At 44.3% G+C, this 27046-nt stretch overlaps 1 pseudogene across 1 annotated transcript in view; it reads left to right on the top strand.

Moving 5' to 3' along the window:
* Window positions 1-27046, top strand: part of LOC147108439 (kinetochore protein NDC80 homolog) — a 41030-nt pseudogene extending 13984 nt beyond the window's left edge. The window contains exons 5-10 of the transcript XR_015080595.1: window positions 7708-7913; window positions 11134-11289; window positions 19401-19490; window positions 19585-19677; window positions 20398-20528; window positions 26785-27046. The product of XR_015080595.1 is annotated as a kinetochore protein NDC80 homolog (transcript). The remainder of the gene's footprint in view (window positions 1-7707; window positions 7914-11133; window positions 11290-19400; window positions 19491-19584; window positions 19678-20397; window positions 20529-26784) is intronic.

The raw sequence follows: 27046 nt of genomic DNA on the forward strand, positions 1-27046 counted from the left end.
CAAACCATTTGGGTTACCCTCACGATAGCAGGGTCCCCAGTTAAAATGGAGCTAGATACAGGATCAGCTCTAACTGTAATAAATCGACGGGATTACGAGAGGCTATTTTCGCATATACCTCTAAAAGACACATCCATTATCTTAAAAACATATACGGGGCAGAAAGTATACCCCAAAGGAAAAATAAGGGTGCCTGTTGTATACAACGGCAAAGAAATACAAAAGTTGTATTTATACATTCTACAAGATGGTGGGCCACCGTTGTTGGGACGTGAATGGATCAGAAAGATACGTTTAGACTGGCACTCCATTCAGGCACTGACGGTGACCAGTAAGAAAAAAAACAATGATGACATCATACCTGAACGATTAAAAGACATCTTGGCCAATGCCAAAGAAGTGTTTCAGGGGAAACTAGGAACCTTGAAAGGCATCACCGCCTCAATAAAAGTGGAAGATGCAGCAATTCCCAAACTTTTTAAGGCAAGACCGGTGCAATACACAATTCGTCCAGCAGTCGAGGCAGAGCTGGAGAATTTGGAAAAGGCAGGCGTATTATCCAAAATAGATTGGAGCGAGTGGGCAACACCCATCGTTCCAGTCATGAAAAAAGCATTGAATAATGATAAATCTGAAGAACAGAGAAAAATTCGCATCTGTGGAGACTTCAAGGTGACTGTAAACCTTCACACAGTACAGTATCCTCTTCCGAGGATAGAAGATATTTTCGCCTCACTATCTGGAGGGAAACGTTTCACCAAAATTGACTTGGCACAGGCATATCTACAGATGGAGGTTGAGGAGGCCTCTAAAAAGTATCTCACGATAAACACACACAAAGGCCTGTACCAGTACAATCGACTGGTTTTTGGAGTAGCATCAACTCCAGCTATCTGGCAAAGAGCTATGGAGCAAGTCCTGCAAGGGATTCCGGGGACTCGATGCTACCTAGACGATATCCTTGTAACAGGAGAAAACGACAACGAGCACCTTGCCAATTTGGAGCAGGTGCTCACTAGGCTGAAAGAACGGGGCCTACGAGCAAATCGCCCCAAGTGCGAATTTTTCCAAAATCAGATATCATATTGTGGCCACATAATTAATAATGAAGGGTTGCATAAGTCACCTGAAAAAATTGAAGCGGTCATAAAAGCCCCAGCACCTGAAAATGTTTCACAATTAAGGTCGTTCCTGGGATTATTAAATTACTATCATAAATTTTTACCGAACTTATCAACTCTTCTACACCCTCTTAATGAACTTCTACAAACAGGAGTGATTTGGAAATGGAACGAAGACTGTAAACGTGCCTTCCATAAATGCAAAGATTTAATCACATCCGAAGAAGTTTTGGCTCATTACAACCCATCACTGCCAATCAGACTGGCGTGCGATGCATCCCCTTACGGCATAGGAGCAGTATTATCCCATAAATTCCCTGATGGCTCAGAACGGCCGATAGCTTTTGCGTCACGCTCATTAAACTCAGCTGAGTGTAAATATGCCCAAATCGACAGGGAAGCACTCAGCCTGGTAAGGGGAGTGAAGAAATTCAACCATTACCTACACGGACAAAAATTTACCTTGTTGACTGACCATCAACCCCTCATCTCCATATTCAACCCTAAAAAGGGTGTTCCCATTATGACAGCGCAAAGGCTACAGAGGTGGTCCCTTTTTCTAGGGGCACACCAATACAACATAGAATACAAAGGATCAAAACAGCATGGGAATGCTGACGGTTTATCGCGCCTACCGTTGCCAATGGTAGAAGAGGCACCTACAGTAGACCCAGTAGAGATGTTCCACTCTACCATAGTGGAATGTCTACCAGTAACAAATTCTGCCATTGAAAGGGAGACAAGAAATGACCCGACTCTCTCTCAGGTCTACGATTTAACAGTGAAGGGATGGCCAGCACATGGCGAACCACTGTTGCCAGCATTCTCGCAAAGAAGAGAGCAGCTGTCAGTGTGCCGAGGAACCTTGATGTGTGGATCCAGAGTGGTGATTCCACCCAAACTCCAGGATAAAGTGCTAAAGGAGCTTCACGAGGGGCATCTGGGTGGAGTGAAAATGAAGAACCTAGCTAGGGCGTTTGTATGGTGGCCAGGTATCGATGGAGACATCGAAGAAATGACCAAGAGCTGCCTAGGATGCCAGAAGGTCCAAAATGCTCCACCACAAGCCCCTCTACATCCATGGGAGTGGCCCTCATCTTCCTGGCAAAGGGTGCACATCGACTTTGCTGGTCCATTTATGGACTCAATGTTCTTAATCGCGGTTGATTCACACTCCAAGTGGCCGGAGGTAATAAAGATGTCCTCCACCACCACGGAAAAAACCATCACAGTATTAAGGACCATATTTGCCAGGAATGGGCTGCCGGAACAGATATGTTCTGATAATGGACCACAATTTGTGTCCGAAGAATTCAGAAAGTTCTTAAAATAACAATGGGGTTAAGCACTACACGTCCGCCCCATACCATCCCGCCACCAATGGATTGGCTGAAAGGTTTGTCCAGACCTTCAAGAAGGCCATAAAGGCCATGGGCAATGAAGACATAAAACTTCAGCACAAGGTGGATAACTTCTTATTCGCATACAGGAATGCAACACATATGGTTACCAACCAAACTCCCGCCATGATGTTCTTCAATAGAAACCTAAGATGCCGGCTGGATTTGGTCAAGCCCAACATCAGAAGGGACGTGGAGAACCGGCAGTTTAAAGGCATGAATGAAAGGCCAACTAGAACCTTCCAGATAGGTCAACAAGTTTTGGCCCGGGACTACCGTACCGAGAAATGGTAGCCTGGAACTATCTGCACACGACTAGGACCACTGATGTATACCGTGGACATCGGAGAAAGCATAATAAGGCGCCATGCTGACCAAATCATAAAGTCATCCGAAAAGGGACAACCTACACCACAACTCTATACGTCTAACGATGAAGTAGAGATACCCATATCTACCTCCAATCCGGTGATACTGGAACCCGATGAACCCGACACTGGCATTCAAGCCAAATCAGCCTTGCCAAAAGAACCTACTACACCACCAGAAACTACTACACCCCCGAGGCGTTATCCGGACCGAGTCAGGAAGCCTCCTGAGAGACTGACTTATAATTAATTAACTACAGCAATGTGTATATTATTTTTCTTATAACATGTAATTAATAATTACTTAAAATATGATGTACTGGTTGGCTAAAAGGGGAGGAATTGTAATGTACGTGCCTTTAAGAGCCCCAGGTGTGCTGTAATGCCGGTAATGGCCACTCGGGCTATATAAGCCTGTATATTGTGTATATCCGTTAGAACCCCCCCCAGACTTTGCTTAGTAAACACCTATGAACCAACTCCTGTCTTCAGTGTCTTTATCAACACACGGACACTACACAATGTAGGTCAGCAAGCCATAGGGAGACGGGTGAACAGGAGTTGGTGCGAGTTTGCACACGGGCGGCAGAGTTTTGGATGACCTCAAGTTTATGGAGGGAAGCTGGCCAGGAGTGCATTGGAGTAATCAAGTCCAGAAGTGACAAAGGCATGGATGAGGGTTTCAGCAGCAGATAAGTTGAGGCAAGGGTGGAGTCGGGCAATATTACAACAGTGGAAATGCTGATAGAACGGATATGAGGTAGGAAGCTCAATTCGTGATCAAATCTGACCCCACGGTTGCAAACAGACGTGGTCAGCCTTGCAGTTGCCGAGGAGAGAAATCGAATCAGTGGAAAAGGAACGGAGTTTGTGGCGTGAACTGAAAACGATGGCTCTGGTATTTAATTGGAGGAAATTTCTACTCATCCAGTCCTGGATGTCGGACAAGCAGTCTGACAGTATAGAGACGGTGGGGGCTTTGAGAGGTGGAGGAGAGATAGAGCTGGGAATCATCAGCGTATATGTGAAAATGGAGGTGCTTTTGGTCACTAGGCCCTTCCTTTGACACACTGGGATGGTGCTCGCTAGTGACCTGCCTCAACTGTGCAGATGACCCGTTCCTACAAATTGAGGCACACTTGGGGGAGCCCCTCTGCACTGGGAATTCTGGCCTCGTGGATTTTAAAAAGACCCGTCTGCCCTTTAATCCCCCAAAGGATGTGCTGAAAGCAATCAAGATCACAAAACAATTACAGACAGAGAAGGCCATTCTATCTATCTTCATCCATCCAGTGTGCCCATTGCAGCAGCCAATTGTTAAATGATTCCATGCTTTTTGCCTTCAATATCCTATCCAGAAATCTGTTCCACGTGTTCTTCTGTGTGAAGAACAATTTCCTGATGTCAATCCTAAAATGATATTTCACTCGTTGAACCCATTATTCTACAGCTGCAGTTCAGTTTAAAGTAATATTCTGGGTTTAATTCCTTTCCCGTCACATCATATCTTGGGTAACTCCTTTCTAGTCTGAAAAGCCCAGGTTTGACCAGCCTTTCCTCATAACTCGGGACTGACATTGGGATCTGGATTGTGGCTCTTGCCTGCATTGCCCTCCAGTACTTGAATGTACCTTGTTTCTTGGCAAGCAGAACTGGAAGCAGTATTCGAGGTGTGGTCTGACCAGAGCCCTATAGAGTATGATCGCTGCCTTCTCTCAGTTGTATTCTACTGTTGCGATGAAGTTCAACATTCTTTTGGTTTAGTTGATTGCTGCTCTGCAATGATTGGACATGTTGAGCTTATTAAGATTCCTCGGTTTGTTTAAGCTTCACTTGTGGCTATTTCAATACCATTTGTAGAATCCTACAGCACAGAAGGAGGCTGTTTGGCCCATTGTGTCTGTGCCGCCTCTTTGAAAGAACTATCTATTTAACCCCGCCCTCCCCCACCGCTCTTTCCCCACAGCCCTGCAAATTTTTCCTTTTAAAAGTTACCATTAAATCTGCTTCACCGCCCTTTCAGGCAGTGCATTCCAGATCACCATAACTCACTGCTTGGAAAAAAAATCTCCATCTCCCCTCTGCTTCTTTTGCCAGTTGTCTTGAATTTGTTTCCTCTGGTTACTGACCCCTCTGCCGCTGGAAACACTATTCATGGATCTGTGTATCGCCTGTGTTTTCCACCTATGCGTCATGCTTTACACTTCCCAGTTACATGCTTTGCCCAGCTCATTCAGTAATTTCCGTGCTGCTGTTTCTGATTTCACCACCTCAGCTGGTTTGGTATAATCACATTTGACCACTTCAAATTGGGTTTCTGAAGCCAATTAGACACAGTAGTAATTCCAAGACTGAGTCATGAGGCACCCCACTCCATACTCTCCTCTCCTGACTAACATAACTCCTCATCCTCTAATTACTTGTTTCATATCCTTCAGCCAGTTTCTTTATCCATTCCCAAAGTTTACCCTGAATCCTCACAGCGTTGAGCTTCACTTCTAACCTTTCATGTGGAACTTTGTCAAAAGCTTTTTCAGAAGTTAAGACAACACCATATTATAGAGCTCTTGAATCCACTTCAGTTAGGACGACTTGGTCAGGCAAGATCCCCTACTGAATCCATGCTGACTGCTGTTTATTAGGTTATTGTGCAGATAATCCTCAGGTTAATCGATCCCATTGTTTTACATGGAATGCAAATGAGATTCATGGGTCTGTAGTTGCCTGTGCATGTCATTTACTTCATGAGCAATGATAGACTTAGAGACACAAGCCTGCAATTTAGTTTTACATGCTCCCACTTTAACACCATAATACATTGTGATTTTGTGCCCATATTGGTGTCATTTTTTGCTCAGTAGTAGCAGTGCCGACTGGATCAGGATAGATGGAACGAAAGAACAAATGAATGAGCAAAGACTGGGTTCAAGAGTCATTCCAGGACTTGAACACTCAAATTCGGCCGACGCATCGGTGCAGTACTAAGGGAGTGCTGCGCTGTCCGCGGTTCTCTTTTGGATACCACGGGAATGCAGCAGTGTTAAAGATGCCCTCTTTGGGCCGTCGTACGTGTCTTCATACTGTTCCCTTTGGGGAACTGTATGAAGTGGTGGAAGGATTCCTGGCCGCGATTAACGCTCCTTCCGTGACCGTAACCATCTTCGTACCAGCCATTAGGCTGGTTAGTCCTATGGCGGGAGGGTTTTACGGGCTCCCACAACCCATATGAAGGGGGGGGGCCACCCACACCCACGGACGCAAGTATCCCACTGGATGTCAACCCAGAATTTAGAGCCGGAGCTCCGACTCCACTTGCCGGGACTGTCTGGAGCGGGATTCGAAACCCTACACCTTCTGGCCCAGCGGTGGGGATGCTACCGCTACGCCAAAGGCCCACTCCCCCTCTTTGGGCATTAAACAGATACCCTGTCTTGCTGTTCAGGTGGCTGTAAAGTATCCCGTGAGGTTTACTGAAGATCAGAGAGTTTTCCTGGTGACCTGGCCAACATTCATCCCTCAACCAACACTGCTACAAGTAGATTCAGTGGCCATTTCTCTATTTGCTGCTGCAGAATATTGTGTACTTTAATTTTTTGCTTCAAAATCAGAATTTACTAATTTCAAAATGGACTAAATGGTCTAATAATGTTACAGATAACTTGAGCACTTTCCAAAGCATTGTGCTCTGCATTGATGCAGTTTGATGACACTCGCTGTCCAGGCTTGCGTGTGAATAAAGCTGGTTATTCACTGGCAGTTTACCCAAAAAGGGTGCTGTGAAACTCCTGCATCAGCAGAGAGCTAGAATAAGGAGTCCAAATCAATTGGGTTTCGCAAATTTCCATATTATATTGTGCCTTTAAAAATTTGAGAGCCATTATTAGCTGCAATATGCTGGAACTGTTGCACTATATCAGCGGTCAGGCGCAGGAACTGTTGCACTATATCAGCGGTCAGGCGCAGGAACTGTTGCACTGGCACAGGAACTGTTGCACTATATCAGCGGTCAGGCGCAGGAACTGTTGCACTATGATCAGCGGCCAGGCGCAGGAACTGTTGCACTATATCAGCGGTCAGGCGCAGGAACTGTTGCACTATGATCAGCGGCCAGGCGCAGGAACTGTTGCACTATATCAGCGGTCAGGCGCAGGAACTGTTGCACTATATCAGCGGTCAGGCGCAGGAACTGTTGCACTGGCACAGGAACTGTTGCACTATATCAGCGGTCAGGCGCAGGAACTGTTGCACTATATCAGCGGTCAGGCGCAGGAACTGTTGCACTATATCAGTTGCAGCTGGGAGGTACTTCAGCTGATCCTGACTACGTGTTATTTTTTCTTAACTTTGAGAAACTTTTGATAGATTTTTGAAAATATTTTGCGTAGGTTAAAATCAAGTAACTGTACGATTTGGTAAAATCACTCTTGTCCGGGTAATTTAGAATATTTGTTTGTCACAGAACAGTGCAACAGTGACCAATCTCAGAATAATTTTGACTGGCTTCTATTGAACTGTATCCCTTCAGGAGGGGAGGGGATAAAATTAGCAGAAAGTGATCTGAAACCAACCAATTACTGAAAATGGCGGTTGTACCACTGGTTAGTTTCCTTTTAATGCTCGTCAAAGTGGCTCTTATTTGGTCCACATAAACAAAGTAAATAGCTGTTGGCATTGGATTCTTATTTGATAAGTGTAATATTAGCTGTTGGAATGAGGCTTGTTTATTTTCAATGACTTGTTAATCCTTCCTTCAAAAATGCTAATTGTTAATATAAGTGGTCCATGCTGGATTGTCATGTGTGTTTTGTGTGTTTTAAGCACTGGAGTTAGACGCAGTTAAAGAAGAGAATAACAGATTGCAGCAGATCTATGATCTACAGGAGGTTTCAGCTGTTGATGTGAAGAAAATGAATCATGAGAAAAATGAACTGCATCAGACATTAATTTCCCTGAGCAAAAACCTAGAAGATGCAGAAAAAAGGATGTGGAATGAAGAGATCAAAGTGACCAAAGCCAAGGAAATGGTGAGACGGTGGGGTGCTCTGCAGTGAGACCAAATTGTCAGATGCCTAATTAACCAATGAATGACTGTTAAAATTACATTTAGAGAACAATTAAAAGTAAAAATTACAGCTGGTAACTAAAGAACATGGGATTCTGTAGTTTGACAAGAATGCTAAGCTTATAGGAACAGGACTGGGTCATTCAGCCCCTCGAGCCTGTTCCACCATTCAATGAGATCATGGCTGATCTGCAACCTAACTCCATATACCCGCCTTTGGCCCATATCCCTGAATACGTTTGGTTAACAGAAATCTGTCAATCTCAGATTTAAAATTAACAATTGATCTAGTATTCATTGCTGTTTGCAGAAGAGGGTAATGAACTTCTATCGCCCTTTGTGTGTAGAAATGTTGCCTAACTTCACTCCTGAAAGGCCTGGCGCTAACTTTTAGACTATATGCCGTGGTCCAGGACTCCCCAACCAACAGAAATAGTTTCTCTCTATCTACCCTATCAGTTCCCCTTAATATCTTAAACTTCGCTCAAATTTCCCTTAACCTTCTAAATTCCAGGGAATACAACCCTGGTTTGTGTAATCTCTCCTCGTAATTTAACCTTTGAAGTCTGGGTATCATTCTGGTAAATCTACGCTGCACTCCCTCCAAGGCCAATATATCCTCCCTAATGTGTGGTACCCTGTCTTTCCTCATCTAAATCTATCAGCATAACCCTCTATTACTTTTTCCCCTCATATGCTTGTCTAGCCTCCCCTTAAATACATCTATACTATTCGCTTCAACCACTCTCTGTGGTAGCGAGTTTCCATATTTAAGAAAAGATATACTTGCTCTCGAGGCGGTTCAGAGAAGGTTCACTCGGTTGATTCCAGAGATGAGGGGGTTGACGTATGAGGAAAGGTTGAGTAGGTTGGGACTCTACTCATTGGAGTTCAGAAGAATGAGAGGCGATCTTATCGAAACATATAAGATTGTGAGGGGGCTTGATCGGGTGGATGCGGTGAGGATGTTTCCACTGATGGGTGAGACTAGAACTAGGGGGCATAATCTTAGAATAAGGGGCTGCCCTTTCAAAACTGAGATGAGGAGAAACTTCTTCACTCAGAGGGTAGTAAATCTATGGAATTTGCTACCCAGAGAGCTGTGGAAGCTGCAACATTAAATAAATTTAAAATGGAGATAGACATTTTCCTAGCAGATAAGGGAATTAGGGGTTACGGGGAGAGGGCAGGGAAGTGGACGTGAGTCTAGATTCAGATCAGCCATGATCCTATTGAATGGCGGAGCAGGCCCGAATGGCCTACTCCTTGCTCCTATTTCTTATGTTCTTATTCTTGCCACTCTTTGGGTAAAGAAGTTTCTTCTCAATTCCCTATTGGATTTCTTGGTGACTATCTTATATTGATGGCCTCTGGTAATGCTCTTCCCCACAAGTGCAAACGTTCTCTCGGTATCCACTCTATCAAAATTTTTCATAATTTTAAAGACCTCAGGTAACCCTCAGCCTTTTCTCAGGAGAAAAGAGACCCATCCTTTCCTGATATGTATACCCTCGCATTTCTGGTATCATCCATGTAAATCTTCTCTGCAGCCTCTCCAGTGCCTCTATATCCTTTTTATAAGGCGACCAGAACTGTACGCAGTACTCTTAACTGTGGTCTAACCAAGGTTCGATACAGGTTTAGCATAACTTCTCTACTTTTCAATTATAGTGGGGAAAATTTCGGTTGGTTAGCGCCTCCCGAGAAAAATGAACTGCATCAGACATTAATTTCCCTGAGCAAAAACCGAGAAGGAACTTCGCGCCCGAGCACGGCGATTTTAGCGCCACTCGCGAAATTGACCAGTCATTTTGCGGCGGCACTAAACACTACCGCCACGATCTCCTGCGCCCACAGATCGTGACGTCAGTCAAGCGTGTAGCACCCCGGACCGGATATTGAGTCTTGCTGCCTGCCTTGGCGCCTGCCACTAGGAACGACAGGTAGAGGGGAACGTTTTCAAGTCGGGAAGGGGCTGGGGGAGCGCTATTTAAAGGCGGGCGCTTCCTGCCTTTTCTTGTCGGCAACATTTTTGCTTTTAACGCTGTCCTAAGGCATTTTGGCCCTCAGCACCACTTTTGAGGTTCCTAAGTGCCGAGCTCTTTCCCTGGGCCTATCCATTAGTGCTTCCAACACAATTGCTTTTGAGGTCTCCAGGCCGAGATTCAAGGCTGCAATGAGCAGGTTGTGGCTGGCCAGCAAGATGGCCCCTCCCCTTTCAGAACTGGACGGCGCCAGTCTGTCTGGCTTCCATGGTAATTGGCATCACCGGAGCTTCGGCAGCGTTCTGAGGTAGCGCCTCACTCCCTGACGTTTGTGCCTTAAGAGAGGTGTGTAGCGCCTGATTTAGCACTCAGATCACCTCCAGGGGCGAATTTTGCAGTCAGAGGCGATAATTAGCGCGGGTGCTAAACTTTGCGCCCGGCCGATATTAGCACCACAAAATGGGTGATACCAAATTTTTCCCCCTTAATCGCTAGAAATAAACCCTAGTGCTTGGTTTGCTTTTTTAATGACCTTGCTAACCCATGTTGCAACTTTGTGATTTGTGTATTTGTACTCTTGGATCCCTTGTTCCTCTACCCCACCTAGACTCGCACCCTCCAAGTGATAAGTGACCTCCCTATTCTTCCTACCAAAATGTAACACAGCTTTCCCTGTGAGACGCGAGTCCTCTGGACTTCCCTTTCTCTGACCTATAAAGGATGTCCAATAACTATGCTCATTGCCTTTCCCCACCTCCCTTGATGCTGAAGTTGTATTGCTTCACATGTGCACTTTGAAATCTTACTGATTCTGGATTTGCCTTTCAATGGCAAAACTGTTTTGAAGTGGGAGTGGTGGAGGAGGTACTTGCTAGATTTAAAATAAAGCAGAGTCTTTGGAGACTAGACTTTGTTCTGAAGTCAGTTCCAAGGTAATTAATGCTGGCGCTGCTGCCGAGGGTGAATTCCCTTTCCTTGGCTCTTCATCAGTCATGGGATGAGAAAGTTCTGCAAATGGCTAGTTAATCTTGTGGTCCACTTCAAGTAGTGGGGGAAAATCCTGGGTTTGCTTCGTAGACCCAAGTGAAGTGCTGACTATCTCTGTATTCTAAAGCGGCTGAATTGTTTTTATTTGTACTAGTGTATGGGGACTCTGCTCTCTTGTTCAATGACCTTTTCTCACTGCCTTTACCTTAGCTGGAAGTCAGACTGTTGGAGTACCATACGATGGCTCGGAAACTCAAGCTAATTCCTAAAACCGCAGAAAATGCTCGAGGGCAAGACTTTGAGATAAGTCTCTTGGATTTTGCCACTGGGAAAAGGAATTTATTACAAAATACCGAAAAAATAAAAGTAAAACATTTTTAATATATTTATATTACATTGTTTATTTTTGTAAATTTCACAATATTCAGCTGTTTGGAGCATTGGCATGTAATGCACCATATTCCAATGAAGAGTGAATGATAAATACTTTACAGCTGATCACTAACACTAATGAGATGGGTCACCTTTGTTCCCTTGAAGTAATTAATACACTGAGGTGCTGTGTCACCGTGACTGCAACAGGTGTTACGTTTTGAAGTTTCTCTTACCCTTACTAGAGATTTTTTGCTTTTGTGTTCCAGATTCCTCTTGTAGGTAAACCCTATGGCCCAGATTTTGTTTTGAGAATAATGGTGAGACTATTGGCGTCACCGTTATTGTGGAGTAAGTCGGACAGCAATTTCCGGAGTCCGCACATGCGCAGTTAAATGCAGAAATCGGGAAGTTGCTGACAGTTACCCTGCTCCTCCACAGGCTGCGCTATAATAGTACCTCGCCGATAGACTTGGCGTTGAAATGCATGTTACCCACAGGTTAACCACTAAACATGCCAGAAAAGATTATGGCTAGTGCATTCAGGTGTAAGTGAATTTTAAGTGATAAGTCATAATTATTGCCAAGCAACCTCTCTGGCACTGAAAGTTTAATTTTACAAGTGTGGAGTCTCATTCCTTCAGAATTTAATTAGTGTTGGCGATTTTTAAAAAAATGTTTAATTTCTTTGTCTCCTTCATATCTCTCTTAATCCCATATTTCTTCTCTCTTGTTTTCTGTACATGATTTTACAATATTCTAATTTATACTTCCTGATTTAGACTCCACGTATCTCGGAGATGATTCTTCAATCTGATTGATTGAAGAGCCACGCTGTTTCTTTCCCTGTTCATACACGCCACAGATCCCCTGTCGAGAGTGCCGTGCTGGAAAAGATCTCTGGGAGCTGTATGTTGCCACTCCAAAGCCCACAAAGTCTGGGCAGCTGTCAGTGTGATGAACAGCGAGTGCTGATCCTTCACCACTGACTGCAAGACATAGGTCCAGATTTTCCAGTGTTCTCACTTGCCCTGGCATGCCTGGAATAATGAAGAGAATACCCTTTGTCAGAATACCACAGCTGCTAGTTCTATTTTGTTCCTTCACAGGATCCTACTCATCTTCAAAAGGCAACAGAATAATCAATTAGATCTTCTTTAGGCTTTAACTGACATTTATTAAACAGTAATAAAGCAAATGAATAGTAGTGGTTAACATCAGATATACAAGATCCTTGTAATAGCTAAACAATTTACAACTTTATACTGGGCTACATTTTAATCTTTTTATATCCTAGAATGATATAGCACAAAAGGAGGCCATTCAGCCCATCGTGCTTGTACCAGCTCTTTGAAAGAACTATCCAAATAGTCCCTTTTCCCATTAGCCCTGCACATTTTTCCACTTCAATTATTTATCCAATTGCCTTTTGAAAGTTATTATTGAATCTGCTTCCACCACCATTTTATGTCCTGTATACCCAAGTCAAGGTCATTAATATATATCACAAAGGGCAATGGTAATACCGACCCCTGGGGCCGCCACTACGTACTTCCCTCCAGTCTGAAAAGCAGCTGTTCACCACTACCATCTGCTTTCTGTCCCTTGGCTAATTTTGTATCCATGCTGCCACTGTCCCTTTAATCCCTTGGGCTTAAATTTGGTAACCACTCTATTATGCGGTACTTTGTCAAACACCTTTTGAAAGTCCATATATACAACATCCAACCACACTACACTCATCCACCCTCTCCGTTACGTCATTAAAGAACTCAATCAAGTTACTGAAACACGATTTGCCTTTAACAAATCCGTGCTGGCTGTCATTTATTAACCCATATTTTTCCAAGTAACTGATTAATTTTTTCTCTGATTATTGTCTCAAGTTTTCCCATCACCAATGTTGGACTGACTGGCTTTTAGTCGCTGGGTTTATCCCTCTCCCCTTTTTTGAACAGGTGTAACATTTGCAACCTTCCAGTCCTCTGCCACCACTCCCATATCCAAGGAGGATTGGAATTTGGGGCCAGAGCCTCTGCAATTTCCACCCTTACTTCCCTTAGCAACCTAGGCTGCATCCCATCCGGACCAGGTGACTTTTCTACTTTGAGCGCTGCCAACCTTTTAATTACCTCCCCTTTTTATCTATTTTTATCCTACCTAATTTCTCTACTACCTCCTCCTTTACTGTGACATTGGCAGCAACCTCTTGATAAGTGAAGACAGATGCAAAGTAATCCTTTAGTACCTCAGTCATGCCCTCTGCCTCCACAAGAAGATCTCCTTTTTGGTGCCTAATCGGCCCCAACCTTCCTTTAACTACCCTTTTACTACTTATATGTTTACAAAAGACTTTTAGGCTCCCTTTTATGTTAGCCGCTAATCTATTTTAATACTCTCTCCTTGCCCCTCTTATTTCCCTTTTGTACTTTCTGTGTTCAGTTTGATTCTCTACTGTATTATAGCCTGACATTTATCATAAACTTCATTCTGTTTGATTTTAATTTCTGTATCTTTAGTCATCCAGGGAGCTCTAGGTTTGGATGTCCTTCCTTTCCCCTTCGTGGGAATGTGTCTAGTATATACCTGAACCATCTCCCCTTTGAAGGTCTCCGATTGCTCATTTACTGTTTTACCTGCCAGCCTTTGATTTCAAGCCACCTGGGCCTGATCCCCTTTCAACTTTCTGGAATTAGCCCTCCTCCAGTTGCGTGTTTTCACGTTTGATTTTTCCTCGTCCTTTTCTTGAACCTAATGATATTGTGATCACTCTTTCCCAAATGCTCCCCCACTGAAACATGCCCCACTTCATTCCCCAGAACTAGATCCAGCACTGCTTCCTTCCTCGTTGGGCTGGAAACATAGAGGTGGCCAATAAATACTGGCCTTGCCAGTGATGCCCACAACCCGTGAATGAATAAACCAAAAGTTCTCTTGTACACTTCAGTAATTCCTCCACCTCCTTGCCCATAAAGGTTATTTTCCCAGTCTATATTAGGATAATTGAAGTCCCCTATTATCACTATTCTCTAATTGTTGTATCATTCTCAAATTTGCTCCTCTATCTCCTTCCCACTATTTGGTGCTCTATAGTATACACCCAGCAGTGTACTAGTTCCTCTCTTGTTCCTTAATTCTAACCAAATTGATTCTATCTTTGAACCCTCAAGTACATTCTCCCTTTCTAGTGCAATCGCAGTATCTTTGATTAATACTGCCACCCCCTCTTCTTTTCTTCCCTATCTTTCCTGAATACCTTGTTGCCAGGAATATTAAGTCCCAATTCTCCCCTTGTTTTGAGCCAGGTCTCCGATATTGCCACTATCATCATAAATGTGGCAATTTGTGCCTACAGCTCACCAACCTTATTTATCACATTCCATGTATTTACACATGCACTCCAAGCCCATCCTAGTCTGTCTTCTCACCAACTGTAAGTATCTGGCTAGCTAATTCTTTTCAGAAGTTTCAAGTTTGGGAAAGTATAGGCAGCCCCTTGCCACTTTGAAGACTTCAAATCATTTATTTGATATGAAAAGGGCCGGCTATTAAAACCCTTATGAAAACAGCAACTGAAGTCAAACAGAATTTAACCAGGTGTCTGTTAAATTCAAAAAGTTGCCAATCAGATACATTCGAACAAACCACACCGCATGTTTGTATTTGAATTGAATGGCTTGGCTCCTCTCTCAAACAAACTGCTCAGTGACTAAACAATCGTCACAACAGCATATCAAGTTAAGCAGGGACATGATTTCTGTGAGCGAAGCTGACAATTATTTCTGTGACAGAATTAAAGAAGCTAATACCATGTTGAATCTTAGGTAAAAAATACTTAATTTTTGTCACATGGCACCACTTGCTTCTCATTCTGAGCTTCCCACATCAGCTGTACTTGCACGGGAGGCTAAGAACAGAGGATTGCCATTCCCCCCATAGGGAGAGGCACCTCGGGGTTCTTTCACCTCCTAGCAGTAAATTTCAGAGAAGTATTACGATAAGCTTGGGAGTAGTTACTCAATCTCTCGATTCTGCGGGGACTTAAAAACAACCGAATAACATTGATGAGGTCTTAAGCTACCAGAGTCAAGATTGTTTTTATGGCTTCAAGCCCATTACCAACTTTGCACTATGTGTATTCTGTTGCTAGCACATTCCTTTTTTATGACATTGGTACAGTCAGCTTTTGAATCCGTGGATTTCTGTATAAATCAAAATATATAAATGGCTGGATGGGGTATTAATGGGAATGGGGAGTGAGCAGGAGGGGGGATTAGGCTGGGTGGGGTATTAATGGTAATGTGGAGTGAGGATTAGGCTGGGTGGTGTATTAATGGTAATGTGGAGTGAGCAGGAGGGGAGATTAGTCTGTGTGGGGTATTAATGGTGATGTGGAGTGAGCAGGAGGGGGGATTAGGCTGGGTGGTGTATTAATGGGAATGGGGAGTGAGCAGGAGGGGGAATTAGGCTGTGTGGGGTATGAATGGGAATGTGGAGTGAGCAGGAGGGGGGGGATTAGGCTGGGTGGTGTATTAATGGGAATGGGGTGTGAGCAGGAGGAGGAATTAGGCTGTGTGGGGTATGAATGGGGAGTGAGATGGGGGGATTAGGCTGGGTGGTGTAGGAATGGGGAGTGAGCAGGAGGGGGAATTAGGCTGTGTGGGGTATGAATGGGGAGTGAGCAGGAGGGGGGATTAGGCTGGGTGGTGTATTAATGGTAATGTGGAGTGAGCAGGAGGGGGAATTAGGCTGTGTGGGGTATTAATGGTAATGTGGAGTGAGCGGGAGGGGGGATTAGGCTGGGTGGTGCATTAATGGGAATGGGGAGTGAGCAGGAGGGGGGATTAGGCTGTGTGGGGTATGAATGGGAATGGGGAGTGAGCAGGAAGGGGGATTAGGCTGGGTGGTCTATTAATGGTAATGTAGAGTGAGCAGGAGGGGGAGTTAGGCTGGGTGGTGTATTAATGGTAATGTGGAGTGAGCAGGAGGGGGGATTAGGCTGGGTGGTGTAGGAATGGGGAGTGAGCAGGAGGGGGAATTAGGCTGTGTGGAGTATTAATGGTAATGTGGAGTGAGCGGGAGGGGGGATTAGGCTGGGTGGTGTATTAATGGGAATGGGGAGTGAGCAGGAGGGGGGATTAGGCTGGGTGGTGTATTAATGGGAATGGGGAGTGAGCAGGAGGGGGGATTAGGCTGGGTGGTGTATTAATGGGAATGGGGAGTGAGCAGGAGGGGGGATTAGGCTGGGTGGTGTATTAATGGGAATGGGGAGTGAGTAGGAGGGGGGATTAGGCTGTGTGGGGTATGAATGGGAATAGGAAATGAGTAGGAGGGGGGATTAGGCTGTGTGGGGTATTTTTGCTTCTGTATATATGACTACGGCAGGCCATGCAGGAAATATACAGCATTCAGACCAATGTAATTTTAAACTTGATGGTCCAACAACGGCCAGTCTACCATAATCCTTTTGTACATACAATACCGTGATAAACAGACAACACTAGGAGACATTTTCCATCTCGGCAGTGCCTCCAGTGAGATTTTTATGGGGAGAGTTAATGATTGCCATGCACTTTGGAGGGACTAGTCACAAAACAAAATACTTCGCTGGGAGAGTCTCCATTACCATGGGGAAATCCGCTGTCAAACACTCTCTGGGAGAGTTCCCGTACGATGGGGAAATCAGCATCAAACATTCGCTGGGAGAGTCCCCATAACATAGAGTCATAGAGTCAGAGTTTTACAGCACAGAAAGAGGCCCTTCGGCCCATCGTGTCTGCGCCGCCCATCCCTCCCTGTCCAGTCTAATCCCATTTTCCAGCATTTGGTCCATAGCCTTGTATGCAATGGCATTTCAAGTGCTCATCCAAATGCTTCTTGAATGTTGTGAGGGTTCCTGCCTCTACCACCCTTTCAGGCAGTGAGTTCCAGCTTCCAACCACCCTCTGGGTGAAAAAGTTCCTCCTCAAATCCCCCCTAAATCTCCTGCCCCTTACCCTGAATCTGTGCCCCCTTGTTATTGACCCCCCTACTAAGGGGAAAAGTTCCTCTTTATCTACCCTATCTATGCCCCTCATCATTTTGTACACCTCAATCAGGTCCCCCCTCAGCCTTCTTTGCTCCAAGGAAAACAACCCCAGCCTGTCCAGTCTCTCTTCATAGCTGAGGCGCTCCATCCCAGGTAACATCCTGGTGAATCTTCTCTGCACCCTCTCCAAAGCAATCACATCCTTCCTATAGTGAGGCGACCAGAACTGCACACAGTACTCCAGCTGTGGCCTCACCAGCGTTTTGTACAGCTCCATCATAACCTCCCTGCTCTTATATTCTATGCCTCTGCTAATGAAGGCAAGTATCCCATAAGCCTTTTTAACCACCTTATCTACCTGTTCTGCTGCCTTCAGGGAATTATGTACATGTACACCAAGGTCCCTCTGACCCTCTGTACTTCCTAGTGTCCTACCACTCATTGTGTATTCCCTTGCCTTATTTGTCCGTCCAAAATGCATCACCTCGCACTTTTCCGGGTTAAATTCCATTTGCCACTTTTCCGCCCATCTGACCAACCCGTTAATATTGTCCTGTAGCCTGAGGCTTTCCTCCTCGCAATTTACCACCCCACCAATTTTCGTGTCATCCGCGAACTTACTGATCATACCCTTTACATTCTCATCCAAATCATTAATGTAGATCACAAACAGCAAGGGACCCAGCACCGATCCCTGAGGTACCCCACTGGACACAGGCTTCCAGTCACAAAAGCAACCTTCGACCATCACCCTCTGCCTCCTGCCACTCAGCCAGTTTAGGATCCAACGCGCCAAGGCCCCCTGGATCCCATGGGCTCCTACCTTCTTGACCAGTCTCCTATGCGGGACCTTGTCAAAAGCTTTACTGAAGTCCATGTAAACCACATCCACAGCATTTCCCTCATCCACACACCTAGTCACCCCCTCGAAAAATTCAATCAGATTGGTCAGACATGATTTACCCTTGACAAAGCCATGCTGACTATCCCCGATTAATCCTTGCCTCTCCAAGTGGAGACTAATTTTGTCCCTCAGAATTTTTTCCAATAATTTCCCTACCACAGATGTTAGGCTCACTGGCCTGTAATTCCCTGGTTTATCCCTGCTACCCTTCTTGAATAATGGTACTACATTAGCTGTTCTCCAGTCCTCTGGTACATCCCCTGTGGCCAGAGAGGTTCTGAAAATTTGTGTCAGAGCCCCTGCAATCTCCTCCTTTGCCTCACACAACAGCCTGGGATACATCTCGTCCGGGGAAATCCGCTGTCAAACACTCTCTGGGAGAGTCCCCATAACATGGGGAAATCAGCATCAAACAGGAGAGATAGAGAAAACTCTGAATCTTGAACATCTAAAATAGGAATGTTGAAAATGCTCAGCAGGTCTGTCTGTCAACGCCCGAGGAAGAAAGTAGCTATTATTTTGGGTGAGGTTGCTCCCTGAGCCATTAACTCACCGCTCTGTGCTTCCAACATTTTCTGGGTTTTTTGCAGAATCCTAGGAATCTCAGCTCTGTCCTGTCTGATTGAAGTTATCTGCTCCACTTGCATTTCCCTGTGCTTTCCCCGTTATCTGCTGCTGCGTTAGATCACGCTACAGTATCCACTCTGCATTAAACAAGCACTCCATCCAAAGAAGGTGCTCATTTATCACCAGAAATGCTTTTACAGTTGGTCTGTGCAGTAGAGGATATTGATGTGTTAACACAATTCACCATAAAGTGGGGGTGGGGGGGGGGGGGGGGGCGGTGAGAAGATTCCAGGCAAACCATTGTGAAGGGGGTGTGGGATAGACGAGTTGCTTTCCCAGACAGAAATCAGCAACATCGGGAGCAGCCAGTGATGCTGGCATATGTCTCAAAGCGGGTCATTTGACCTTTCCCTCAGCTGGTGAATAACAGGAAAACCAAAGCAATTAAGAATGGGAAAATCATTTCTAAGTAATTAAAAAGCAACGTGGGGTTTTAGAGTTGCCTAACTAACCCATAAAAAGGCTAAGGACCAACACAATTCTGTTTGTAATAATCTGTCCTTTCTACTTTTCATGTGGCCTGTGTGACCTTGCTTCTTTCTACAGCTTGACTTAATGGCACTACTGAAGCAGATAAATGAAGAAATTGTTCATCTGAAGCACAAGAAGATGAGTGTGCAAGAGGCCAGTGAACAGGTATGGAAATAGGGACTAAATCTATGTAAAACATCTGCATTAGATCTGTAAAATGTTACTTGTCTGTTGAAGATAATTATTCTCTCTCTCCTAGGTTCAGACCATGATAGATGACAAAGCAAATGATTTGAATATGTTGAAAGAACAAATTTGAAAAGTGGACGAAGCAATTGAACAAGAAAAGGAGGTGAGGCCTTTAGGGAGATCGCTGAGTCTTTTAGTGTAGATGCTAAATAATCAGACATAACAACAACTTGCATTTGTATAGCATCTTTAACTTAGTAAAACGTCCCAAGGTGCTTCACATAACAAAATTTGACAGCGAGCCACATGAGGTATTGGGACAGCTGGTCACAGAGGTAAGTTTTAAGGAGTGTCTTAGAGAGGCAGGGAGGTTTAGGGAGGGAATTCCAGAGCTTGGGGTCTTGGTAGCCGAAGCACGCCTGCCAAGGATGGAGCGATGAAAATCGGAGGAACACAGAGTTCTCGGAGTGTTGCAGGGGTGTAGGAGTTTAGAGATAGTATGGGGTGAGGCCTTGGGGAGAGTTGAACACAAGGATGAGAATTTTAAAATTGAAGCATTGCATGTCCGGGAGCCAATGTAGGTCAGTGAGTGTAGGGGTGATGGGTGAACGGGACTTGGTGTGAGTTAGGGTAGAGGCAGCAGAGTTTTGAATGAGCTGAAGTTCATGAAGGGTGCAAGGTCAGAGGCCAGCCAGAAAAGCATTGGAATAGTCGAGTCTAAAAGTCTGCTTACAATCTTCACTTGCATTTGTAAAGAGATACTTGGCCAACTCTTCACACTGGCTCTGACTTGTGTTCAGTTTTATTGGGCATTGTTTTTAAAATTCTTATCAAATTTTTAATACTTTGAGGGACAGAGTTAGTTTTCCCAAATTATTTTTAGGAAGATAATCGAAAAACGACAAAACAAGTCGAGGAGCTCGAATCTCTGGAAAACAAGAGGAAATGGTTGCAGAAGACCTTGAATGAAGAATTAGATGAAGCAATTGGCCAGCTGAAGGCAGCGACATACTGGTATGTACAGGTTCCAATTCAAATCTCCTTCCTCTCTCACTTTGAGACTATAGTCAAGAATAACACTTAATTTATCATTTCAGCATGTCACACACCATAGGAGTAAAGTCTAGCTTGATTTGGTTTTAAGAACATACGAATTAGGAGCAGGTGTAGGCCATACAGCCACTCGAGCCTGCTCTGCCATTCAATAAGTTCATGGCTGATCTTCGACCTCAACTCCCCTTTCCTTGCCTGATCCCCATATCCCTTAATTCCCCATGAGTCCAAAAATCTATCTATCTCCGCCTTGAATATATTCAATGACTCAGCATCCACAGCCCTTTGGGGTTGAGAATTCCAAAGATTCTCAACCCTCTGAGTGAAGAAATTTCTCCTCATCTCAGTTTTAAATGACCGACCCCTTATCCTGAGACTATGCCCTTTAGTTCTAAACTCTTCAGTCAGGGGAAATAATCTCTCCGCATCTATCCTGTCAATCACCCTCAGAAACTTGTATGTTTCAATGAGATCACCTTTCATTCTTCTAAACTCCAGAGCATCGCCCAATTCTACGCAATCTCTCCTCATTGTACAATCGTACATCGTACCTTATCCCAGAAATCAATCTGATGAACCTTTGTTGCACCGCCTCGAAGGCAAGTATGTCCTTTCTCAGATAAGGAGGCCAATATCTGTGCACAGTACTCACGGTGTGGTCTCACCAAGGCCCTGTACAAATGTAGTAAGACTTCCTTACTCTTGTACTCCAACCCCCTTGCAATAAAGGCCAACATACCAAATGCCTTCATTATTGCTTGCTGTACCTGCTTGCTAACTTTGTGTCTCCTGTACGAGGACAGCTAAATCTCTCTGAACACCAACATTTAATAGTTTCTCACCATTTAAAAAATATTCTGTTTTTCTATGCTTCCTACCAGTGAATAACCTCACATTTCCCCACATTATACACCATCTGCCACTTTATTGCCCACTCACTTAACCTGTCTATATCCCTTTGTGTCCTCCTCACAGCTTACTGTCCCACCTAGCTTTGTATTGTCAGCAAACTTGTATACATTAGACTCGGTCCCTTCATCTAAGTCATTAATATAGATTGTAAAAAGCTAAGGCCCAAGCACTGATCCTTGCGGCACCCCACTAGTTACAGCTTGCCTACCGGAAAATGACCTGGTTGTTCCTACTCTTCCCTACTTCTAGAGAAAGCATGTGCTAGGGGCATGCACACAATCTTGTCATGATGATCTGAACAAGCAATACTACACATGGTCTCCTTCCTGTATCTGATAAAGCATGGAGGCGTGCGGCATTGTTCCATTTCAGTTCCTCCCGCTTCTCTCCTCGCACCTCTCGCTGCTACTTCGGGGTACAGTATCGGTGTCTCTCTCTGGGAGTAGGTTAGATTAGATTGTTGCAGGATTCACAGTCTGTAAGAACTTAACGTTTCCAAAAAAAGGCAGTTTCATGATTTCTTTTTGCCCAAATCCTATCCTGAGAAAAGGCCACTACTGCAGGACAAATCTCTGGAGCAAATATGAAGAACATGGAATGGTTTTAGGGCAAGAATTCAAATAAAATTAAAAATAAATCTACGCTGCCATCCCGGTTAAAGCTTGAGCTGCAAGCAGGAATCTTTCCCGATTTTGTGGCCACAACCAGTGCAATGTAGAGAGCTCCAAAATAGTGCAAACAAGGGCACTGAGGCACACAATTGGAATCTCCGCCCCCCCCAAAACAGGGAGCATCGCTCAACCCCCCCAAGAAACAGGGAGCGTCGCTCAAACTCCCCCCGCCAAAAACAGGGAGCATCGCTCAAACCCCCCCCCCCAAAACAGGGAGCGTCACTCAAACCCCTCCCCCCTAACCACAGGGAGCATCGCTCAAACCCCCTCCAACCACAGGGAGCATCGCACAAACCGCCCCCCCCCCCCCCAACCACAGGGAGCGTCACTCAAACCCCCCCCCCCCAACCACAGGGAGCATCGCTTAACCCACCCCCAAAAACAGGGAGCATCGTTACCCCCCCAAAAAACAGGTAGCGATGCTCACCTCCCCCCCCCCCCCCGCCCCCAAAACGGGGAGCGTCGTCCTCTCACTTACCACCGCCCCCCCCCTTAATGGCATGGGGGGGGGGGAGGGGGCGTTGGCCCATTCCCCATCCCACAGCATTTAGAAAATACTCTGATTATCTATCTTGGATCCAGAGTGGATGACCTCACACTTCCCCACATTGAACTGCATCTGCCAGTTTTGCCAACTCGCTTAATCTGTCAATGTCTCTTTACAATTTCTGCACTATCTACACTATTTACTGTGCCACCTAACTTAGTGTGATCAGCAAATTTGGATATACGGCGCTCTATTCCTTCACCAAAGTCATTTATAAATAGTGAAAAGCTGAGACCGCAGTACAGATCCCAGGGGGACACCACTAGTCACATCCTGCAATTTAAGTACATACCCATTATTCCTACTCTGTCTCCTACCTCCTAACCAATTCCCTACCCATGCCAATAGGTTGCTTCCAATTCCATGTTCTCTCATTTTTGCAACAGTCTCTTATGTGGAACCTTGACTGATGCCTTCTGGAAGTCCATATAAATAACCTCCATAGACACTCCCTTATCTACCACGTTTGTGACTGCCTCAAAAAAATGAACTGGGTTAGTTAGACATGACTTGCCCTTTACAAATCCCTGCTGGCTCTCTCTGATCAGCTCATGTATGTCCAAATGCTCTGTCCCGAATAACAGATTCTAGTAACGTCCCCACAACTGACGTTAGTCTTTAGTCTATCATTTCCTAGTTAATCTCTCCTAGTTTAGGAAGGATGAGTTGGCCATGGACAGGGTGCAGTAAAGATGCACCAAAATGATACTAGGGATTAAGTGGCTTTATTTGTAGGGAGAGACCAAACTGTTTGTGCTGTACATTCTGTGTAAACAGGGGCTGTTTTCACAGAGCAGCTTAAGAGATCTGATAGCGGTGCTCAAAGTTATGAGGGGGAAAAATATTTCCACTGTTGAGTTAATAACTAGAGGGTGTTAATGGGACTGTGGGTAGCTCTTTCAGAGGGCTGCATGGGTGTGATGGGCCAAATGGGGAACAGAAGTAGAGAAAAATGGTAAAAAGACAAAATTAAAGGCTCTTTATCTGAATGCACGCAGCATTCGTAACAAGATAGATGAGTTGATGGCACAAATAGAAATAAATGGGTATGATCTGATTGCCATTACAGAGACGTGGTTGCAAGGTGACCAAGGCTGGGAACTGAATATTCAGGGGCATTTGACATTTCGGAGGGATAGGCAGAAAGGAAAAGGAGTTTAATAAAGGATGAGATCAGTGCTGTGGTGAGAAATGATATTGGCTCAGAAGATCAAGATGTAGAATCAGTTTGGGTGGAGATAAGAAATAGTATGGGAAAGAAGTCACTGGTGGGAGTAGTCTATAGACTCCCTAACAGTAGCTACATTGTAGGACAGAATGTAAATCAAGAAATAATGAGGGCTTGTAAGAAAGGTACTGCAATAACCATGGGCGATTTTAATCTTCATATAGATTGGACAAATCAAATTGGCAAGGGTAACCTTGAGGACGAGTTTATAGAATGTATTTGGGATGGTTTCTTAGAACAATACATTGTGGAACCAACCAGAAAGCAGGCTATTTTAGATCTGGTAATGTGTAATGACAGGATTAATTAATTATCTCATTGTAAATGATCTTCTAGGGAAGAGTGATCATAGCATGATTGAATTTCAAATTCAGTTTGAGGGTGAGAAACTTGTTTCTGAAACTAGTGTCCTAAACTTAAATAAAGGCAATTACAAAGGTATGAAGACAGAATTGGCTAAAGTGGACTGGGAAAATAGATTAAAGGGTAAGACGGTAGATAAGCAGTGGCAGACATTTAAGGAGATATTTCATAACTCTCAGCAAAGGTTTATTCCAGTGAGAAAGAAAAACTACGAGAAGGATGAACCATCCGTGGCTAACTAAGGAAGTTAAAGATGCTATCAAATGGAAGGAAAAACAAGAGAGTCGGAATAAATGGGTCATACAATGTTGCAAAGATTAGTGTTAGGCCAGAAGATTGGAAAAATTTTAGAAACCAGCAAAGGATGACTAAAATAATAATAGAGGGAGAAGATAGATTGAGAGTAAACTAGCAAAAAATATAAAAACAGACAGTAAGAACTTCTACAGGTATATAAAAAGAAAATGTTGGTCCCTTAGAGGATGAGACTGAGGAATTAATAATGGGAGACAGGGAAATGGCAGAGACTTTGAACAAATATTTTGTATCGGTCTTCACGGTGGAAGACACTAAATGCATCCCAATAATAATTGCTAATCAAGGGGCTCTAGGGAGGGAGGAACTTAAAACAATCACTATCACTAGAGAAAAAGTACTAGGCAAACTAATGGGACTAAAGGCTGACAAGTCCCCTGGACCGGATGGCCTGCATCCTGGGGTTTTAAAAAAAGTGGCTACAGAGATGGTGGATGCGTTGGTTGCAATCTACCAAAATTCCCTGGATTCTGGAGAGGTCCCAGCAGATTGGAAAACTGCAAATGTAACACCCCTATTCAAGAAAGGAGGGAGACAGAAAACAGGAAACTATAGGCCAGTTAGCCTAACATCTGTCATTGGGAAAATGCTGGAATCCATTATTAAGGAAGTAATAGCAGGACATTTAGAAAATCATAAGACAATCAAGCAGAGTCAACATGGTTTTATGAAAGGGAAATCGTGTTTGACAAATTTACTAGAGTTCTTTGAGGATGTAACGAGCAAGGTGGATAAAGGGGAAACCAGTAGATGTAGTGTATTTGGATTTCCAGAAGGCATTCGATAAGGTGCCACATAAAAGGTTACTGCACAAGATAAGAGCTCACAGTGTTGGGGGTAGTATATTAGATTGGATAGAGGATTGGCTAACTAACAGAAAACAAGAGAGTCGGAATAAATGGGTCATTTTCAGGTTGGCAAACTAACTAGTGGGGTGCCACAGGGATCAGTGCTGGGGCCTCAACTATTTACAATCTATATTAATAACTTGGATGAAGGGACCGAGTGTACTGTTGCCAAATTTGCTGACGATATAATGATAGGTGGGAAAGCAAGTTGTGAAAACATAGTCTGCAAAGGGATATAGATAGGTTAAGTGAGTGGGCAAAAATTTGGCAGATGGAGTATAATGTGGGAAAATGTGAGGTTATCCACTTTGGTAGGAAGAATAAAAAAGCAAAATATTATTTAAATGGAGAGACTACAGAATGCTGCGGTACAGAGGGATCTGGGTGTCCTCATACATGAAACACAAAAAGTTAGCATGCAGGTACAGCAAGTAAATAGGAAAGCAAATGAAATATTGGCCTTTATTGCAAGGGGGATGGAGTATAAAAGTAGGGAAGTCTTGCCACAACTGTACAGGGCATGGTGAGACCACACCTGGAGCACTGTGTACAGCTTTGGTCTCCTTGTTTAAGGAAGGATATACTTGCATTGGAGGCAGTTCAGAGAAGGTTCACGAGGTTGATTCCTGAGTTGAAGGGGTTGTCTTATGAGGAAAGGTTGAACAGGTTGGGCCTATACTCATTGGAGTTTAGAAGAATGAGAGGTGATCTTATTGAAACATATAAGATTCTGAGGGGGATTGACAGGGTAGATGCAGAGAGGATGTTTCCCCTTGTGGGGGAATCCAGAACTAGGGGGCATAGTTTTAGAATAAGGGGTCGCCCATTTAAAATGGAGATGAGGAGGAATTCCTACTCTGAGGGCCGTGAATTTTTGGAATTCTCTGCCCCAGAGAGCTGTGGAGGCGGAGTCACTGAATATATCCAAGGCGGAGATTGACAGATTTTTGAAAAATAAGGGAACCCAAGGGTATGGGGAGCGGGCAGGAAAGTGGAGTTGAGGCGAAGATCAGATCAGCCATGATCTTATTGAATGGCGGAGCAGGCTCGAGGGGCTGAATGGCCGACTCCTGCTCCTATTTCTTATGTTCTTGTGTAGGACAAGGCAATAGGACTGGATAGCCCATTCAGAGGGATGCACAAGTGCATGTGAGGCCCCAGGAAAAATTCTATGATGCTGTTTTTCAGTGTAGTTGGTGTAAATATCCCACACCTACCCCTTGCCTTTTGCTTCACTGCCACATTCTGCAAAATCTGTCTTTTACTCTAAATTATCAGGCAGGCAGTGGTGTTTTTAGAAGAGTTGTTGTACTTGCAATAATTTCCTCCTCAGGTCGATTGCAGTGGAGCAGAAGACCACAGAAGCAAATAGGAAAGTAACAAACAACTTGCAGTTGTACTTGGATACGATGAGTCAACATGTCGCCAGCGTAGAGGTAGGGCTCTTTAACCTTCAGTTATACGGTAGGGAATGGATGTACATGTTGAGGATCAGCTGTCTGTACCTCTCTGTAAACGACTCATGTAGCATTGTTTATTTATATAATAATGCCTGTTTCCTTGCATTTTTCCATTTTTGAGTTTGTCTAGACTTG

This window comes from Somniosus microcephalus, chromosome 13 (genome assembly GCF_052327205.1).
Source record: "Somniosus microcephalus isolate GS21.2 chromosome 13, FLI_Smic_1.0, whole genome shotgun sequence".
In the NCBI taxonomy this organism is placed as follows: domain Eukaryota; kingdom Metazoa; phylum Chordata; class Chondrichthyes; order Squaliformes; family Somniosidae; genus Somniosus; species Somniosus microcephalus.